The 6,686-nt window shown below is 48.5% G+C and overlaps 1 pseudogene; it reads left to right on the top strand.

The window, feature by feature from the left end:
* The first annotated feature begins 1,399 nt into the window (after window positions 1-1,399).
* On the top strand, window positions 1,400-1,518 carry LOC118604214 (annotated as a pseudogene).
* Window positions 1,519-6,686: the final 5,168 nt, after the last annotated feature.

The raw sequence follows: 6,686 nt of genomic DNA, 5'->3' as shown, positions 1-6,686 counted from the left end.
TCATGCATTATCTCAGTTATTCTGCACAACAATCCTTTGAGATACGTTGACGAGAAAACTGAAGCTCAGAGAGGTTAAGTGACTTGCCCAAGGTCACCGAGCAAGCCAGTGGCTGAGGTGTGCTTTGGACCCATTTGGGCCTTGTGGACATATACAAATGTATGGTCCAATGTTTACATCCCTCTGGGCAGTGTCAGTAGGAAAAAGGAAAGAACCTATCAGTCCTGAATACAAATCTGAGGGCAAATTTTCCCTTTAATTCCCTATCTGACAATCATCCAAACTAAATATCAAGTTCGGTTCCTAATTCAGCCCAGAGCTATTGCCCTCAGAGGGGTGTTGGTTCTCCTGAGCTCCAAAAAAACCATGATTCCCTCTCCTGAAGGCAGGCCCACTGCCCCTGCCTCTCCCCACTGCCTCCTACACTCCCAGTTCCCACCACCACTCGCCCACACCCAGATGACACCCGACATCAGGGTAGGACAATAAAATGACACAACTTCGTTCACCTTCACCCTGGCCCACTTCTGTGTCAGTCAGCCCTTTCTCTGGGCCTTTCTGCCCAGGCTTTCAGGCTGGTATGCACCCAAGGTGGGGGGCAGCGGGGGAAGTGTGCAAAATGAGGGTTTTGTGAAGTGCTCATGGTTCCTACACTTAGAACCTTTGGACACCTCCAGGGGCTCAACAGTCACACTCTGCTTTACTCAGTTCAGGGGGTGAAGGCCACCCGACCACATCAGGACAGGCCATGTGGCAAGCTAACCCCTGGGGAGGTCAGGAGGAGGAAGGCACTCCTTTCCCAGAGGGTCACACCATTGTCAGATTCAATTCCTGGAATCTACCCCTGTTTTCCCGGTCCTTCTCCCAGCTTAACTTCCCGAACAGTGTCTGTCATCGCTGGGAGAATCACAGCTAGCTGTCCCCATAAATTCACAAATCACCTTCCTGTCATCACTTGGCAGGAATGGGGGTGTAGGAAGGGACAGAAATCAATAACTCCATTTTCTGTCACCTACCCCCTCCTCTTTCCCGCCACTACCCAGGGCCAGAAGCCTTAGCGGGCTAAGCTCACACAAAATGTCATTTGTCCAACCTGCCAGAAGATCTTAGCATTGATATGCCCTCTAGTGGATTTTAAAAAACAACAAAAGCACACACAAACGGAGTCACACCCACACCAAACAATGATCGATTAACTCTGCTATGTCCACGACGTCAAAGAGATGCCATCCAAGGAAGCCAGTCACCCAGCCAAGCACAGCTTTTACATCCTAACCAGCAGCCTGGTTGTTTGGAGCCAATTATTGCCATTAATAAGAAGTACCTCCCTGGAAACTGATTGTATTGGCCCAAGCCTTCTCTATCTGGAGAGTCTATAACACTTGAGATTCAGTTCTGAGTCTATGGCCATGCTACCCTGAACAAGCAGGATCCTGTCTGATCTTGGAAGCTAAGCAGGGGGGGGCCTAGTTAGTACTTGGATGGGAGACCACCTAGGAAGACCAGGTGCTTTAGGCGTAAAAAATAAAAAAATAAGGGGTTATAAACTGACAAGGTCCTTGCAATCAAGGGTTGCCTCGCCTTAAAAAAAAAAAAAGATTCTGGTATCCCCTTTCATAGCCACTTCTCCTGGCCACCCCCAGCCCTTTCCCCAGTAGAAGTGACTGTATATACTCAGTCTTCCTTTCCCTACCTATGTTGCCTGGTATTGGCTTCTAGCAGAGTTTCAATGCCTATGGGCGAGCACCCTTTTCTTGTCTATTTCAGGGTTTCTCACCTTCGGCACCATTGAATTTTGGTCCAGATAATCCTTTGTTGCAGGGAGGCCATCCTGTGCATTGTAGGATGTTTAGCAGCATCCCTAGCCTCTACTTATTAGATGCCAATAGCATTCCTCCATTTATGACAACCAAAAATATCTTCAGGCATTGCCAAAGGTCCCTGGGAGTGTGGGGGACAGCAAAGTCACCTCCAGTTAAGACCTGTTGGTCTATCTGTAGAACTTTTTATAGATCTGGGATAAAATCTAGGGGTACAGGAAACCGTCCTGCCCACCTATGAGATCAGGAATTAGTCATTTATGTCTCTGAAGTAGAAGGTCTTTTAGGCTTCCAAGTATTCCGTGAAAATGTCCCCTCTCCCAGGCAGGATCAGTCCTACAGGCTACTGCATTTAAGCCGCCTGGCAAGATAAGGTGAGGTATACGGGGCGGGAGGCTGAGAATGTAAAGAAGAGCAGGGAAGAAAGGAGGCCGGAAGTGGGGGCCGCTGGTGCTGGGTTCCACGCGCTGTGTCAGGCACTCCATCTGTCTTCTACTTCACTTCATCCTTAGAAGGTCCTGATAATAAATATCAACAATTTGGGGACCTTACTATACACAAGTTACCCCTGAGAGAGAAACGTATATCCTCATTTTACAGATGGGGAAGGTCAGTTACCTGCCCAAGGAGCCAGTGCCAAGGCTCCGCTTGTCCTACGAATCCCCGCAATGTGTCGCCAGAACATCAAATGCGAAGGTAAGTGTTTCCAAGGATGTAAAATCAGGTAAGTCTTTGGCCTAATTTCAGATTTTACTTCAGGGCTGACCCAACTGGGGCACTGAGCTGAAGCGGCCTAGATTAATTTTTTCCCAATTACCCAGTTAACTTAGTAAATGATTTGTGGCTGTTACTTCCACACAGATCCTGTCAGCCTGGGAGAAAGTCCCACCTACCCCCCTGACTCCTCCATGGAGCCCGGCAGACTGACCTGAGGCCGAGGAGAATGCAAGAGGCCCCACCCCACTGTTTTCTTCCTCACAGGGTGCTGCCTCCGGTCAGGGCTCAGCAGATAGCAAAGTGTGAGGTGCCCAATGGCAAGCCGGGCACCCCGGGGCCCAGGGGTGGTCCCCAGTCTTCTGAGTGGCCTTGGCAAAGTCATTCCCCTGTCTGGATCTCAGCTGCCCCATCACCCAACCGAGCAGGCCTGCCCTCAGAACTCCCCCATGGCTGCTTTCCTCCACCGAGCTCTGCAGAGGCCCTGACCTGCAAAGGAGGCCAGGGTCGCCACTCCCAGCAGCTGTTCTCCTCCAGGTTGGCTTTGGATGTTAACCTTCTTCCTTCTGGAACCTCAGCCAAAAGCAGGTGGGAATAAGAAATGGCTCTGAGCAGACCTGGGAGGGAATTTCTCCGTCTCTCCAACATGCCTACCCCACATCTGAAAAACCACACACAGGGTGTGACCGATTGCCCAGCTTGGCTCCCATGAGAATACACTAATTTCCAAAGAGGAAGAGCAAGATGCAATTGTGAGGTTTCTAATCTTCCAACCTCGGTCTAGGATTCCCACCCACTGCCTCAGCACGCACCAAAAAAGTGAGCATCAGGAGCGGCAGGCAGAAAGGCCATGGAAGAGAAAGGAGGTAGGGGGAATGGGAGAGACTGAAAGGTCTGTGTAGGCAGAGAGATCCCCAGGCAGCCCCACGTGCTGGGTCGAGGGGACAGCCGTGACTCGTTCTTCTCTCCTGTGCTTCGACAACCAGGCCATCTGTACTGGGTGAGCAGGGCCTGGGCCAGGCCCAGTGCAAAGGTTGTAAGAGAAATCAGGCACACAGCATTATTTTGAAGATATGGGGACAGCATTCATTCTCTTTAGTTAGAGACGAAGACCCCAAGCACTGTATCTTCTGCATCCCTCCCACACCACCACCCACCAAGAGGACTCCCACTGTGGGCACCTCATGCCATGTCTAATGTCCAGTCAGGCTATGGAGGTGAAGGGCTAGGAATCTGGACACTGCATCTGAAATCGCCTTGGCTTGAATCTGGGCTCCCATACCTAACAGATCCAGGTGGATACAGATCCACCCTGTATGAGCTTGGACATGTTATTTAATACCCTCAGTCTTCTCTGTAAAAATCCTATCACGTAAGCTGTTTAGAGAATTTGATAAGGTGGTACATGTAAAAATGTAGAGTAGCCGACACGGGGCTAAGACGTGTCATCTTCCCCACCAGACAGACCCCTTCTTCCGTTTCCAACGAGACCAGATAGAGGCAAGAAAGATAACTGAGTAAAGAGGTAGGGAAGGAGGCTGAGGGGCCAGTGAAGCCCCAGCATTACAGTGTAATGTCCTAGAGGGAGAAAAATGATCACTGCAGGAAATGACGCAGGACTTACTAAAAGTAAGTGAAATTCACCACTCTTTTGATGCTGCACTGGTTAAAATCACAAAACTCCACTAAAGAGAGCATATGAAAATAATGAAGAACTGTGAGATAATAAATGCCAGCCCACAGCCAGAACCATCATTCACAGGGCCAGATCGTCTTGGGCTTGTCCCTCCGCCTGACCATTTCTTTCCTTCTTTGCCTACATCCTAGCAAGACGAGTGTTTGTTTGAATGAGCTCTGAGCTCTGGGAAATGTGGAGGTGATTCCCAGTGTCCTAACGCTGCCAAGTCCCCTAACCCAAACCCAGTGCCATAACCCTGCCAAGGAAGCAGATGCAGAGTTCACCTCCCTCCAGCTCCCACTTCCCACATGCAGAGGGCTCACCTGGAGGACAGAGAGACTCGTCAACAAAGGAATCAGCCTGTGGCAAAGAAAGAATTTAAGCAAACACTGGAATACACGTGCGCGCAAACACAATGCACAGCTTTTGGACCACCTGGCTTTCTTGTTCCCTGTGCTGCCATGGCCCCTGTCATCTGGACAGTGGGGAGTGAGTGTCCAGGAAAGGTTATTCCTGGCTGGGAGATTCTGAGAATCACTCTGTAAGTTGATCCTGGGGCTCAGTCTTTGACAGCAGGAGAGGAGCTACTTCAAGATAAGGCAACGTGATGGGAGTAGAGGAACTGACCAATGCCATTTGGACAGCATATCCCAGCCTCTACTAGGCGCATGGGCTGTGAGGGTTGCCCATGTGAGGAAGACATCACCCTGCCCTCCAGAAACCCCCATTCCAGTGAGAGATACCTAGAGTTCAACTTCAGTGTTCTCTGAAAAAAAGAAGAAAAAAAAACAGGGGTTAGGGTAATGATCTTCAGGGACTAGGGGACACAGCCACCCATCCCAGCCCTGATCTGTGTATGTCTTGCTCCACATAATCAAAGTACATACAAGGATACAGCTTATATTCATTCGTTTTATTTTATTTTGTTTTTTCATTTGATGGTTCAAGCACCCAATGCCTTGACAACAGGGATTCAGTATCTCTTGAGACCCCAGCCCTAATTTTTCTAAGAACATTGGGAATTTACTCAGCCCAGAGAGCCAGTCCCCATCTAAACTAGCAAGGAGAAAAACCCTAGAATTTGGCCAGTCCACTGTCACTGCATGATTACTGAGGATGGGTCCATGATTAATGAGATGTCCTTGCTGATCCGGGTCCCTGCCCACACCACTATGATGTCCAAGGTGACCTCCAATATAAGTCTTTGCAATTCTCACTCCTTCCCCAGCCTACGTTGCTTAGAGCCAACCACTTTTTGGGGGAAAGCTGGCTCAGAGGTGCTTCCAGTGGTTGGGACCGCCTTACTTTGAACTTAGGGGAATAGGGATGATTGTTTTTCCTCTCAGAAGGCCATGGACTTCTCAGGAAATTGACCTCCCTTTTCCCAGCAATCAGATCTGCATGCAAAAAAAAAAAAAAAAGTATTATTATTATCTTATCCCAGAATATATATATAGATGGGGGAAGGGACTTTCAAGTACCTGTCCCCTAAATAGCGATGAGCTGAGCCAAGGTGATTTGCAGAGCTTAGGAAAAGATTGAAGACACGCTGGCATAATTTCTAAGTACCCTCACCACTACTTTAACAGGATTATACAACAGGGTTATATAACATTGTGGTTTTCTATGTCCTTAATTCTGTGAACTGCCCACTCCCCGCATATAGCTAATGCTCCCAGCCCTGCCCTTACCCAACCTAGTACCTCCAGACCCATCTCTTTAAAACCAGTTCAAATGCCACCTCCACCATTGTCCTGGAAGAGGTAGGCCCAACTTACTACAAACTATCTCAATACAACAATTGTATGAGTTTGCTAGGGTGGCCACAACAAAGTGCTACAGACTGGGTGTCTTAAACAACAAAATATATTTCCTCACAGTTCTGGAGGCTAGAAGTCCAAGATTAAGATGTCGGCAGGACAGGTTTCCCCCGAGGCCCCTCTCCTTGTCTTGCAGATAGCCACCTTCTCCCTGAGTCTTCACGTGGTCTTTCCTCTCTCTGTGTCTGTGTCTTAATCTCTTTTTATAAGAATATCTATCATGTTGGATTAGGATTCACCCATATGACCTCGTTTTATCTTGGAATGAAAATCCAAGAGTGCATGGACTTGTGCCTGATACATGACATAGACTCAGTCAATAATTATTATTTGAATAGACGGATGGTTGGATGGATGGATGGATTCATCTCTTGGGGAACCTACCACTTTGTACCACATAGTGTGGTGTAGTCATTGCTGGGTATAACTCACCTCCACCATCTGGAAGATGCTTTCACTCAAGGCTCTTGCCTGCTGCTTCTAGGTAGTCCTCACAGTCTTCATACTGGACCTCGGTCAGGTGAACTAGAAGTTCAAAACTTGAACTCTACTTGGCTCTTTTGCTAGTTACTAGCCAACTGCCTCTGAGCCATTCACTTAATCACTGTAAGCCTTGTTTTCCCTTCTGTGAAAATGACACAATCCCAGCATCAC

This window comes from Rousettus aegyptiacus, unplaced genomic scaffold, assembly GCF_014176215.1.
Source record: "Rousettus aegyptiacus isolate mRouAeg1 unplaced genomic scaffold, mRouAeg1.p scaffold_m13_p_6, whole genome shotgun sequence".
NCBI classification, from domain to species: Eukaryota; Metazoa; Chordata; class Mammalia; order Chiroptera; family Pteropodidae; genus Rousettus; species Rousettus aegyptiacus.
The sequence above is the reverse complement of the archived record's forward strand: the minus strand, read 5'-3'. Positions and strand labels throughout refer to the sequence as shown.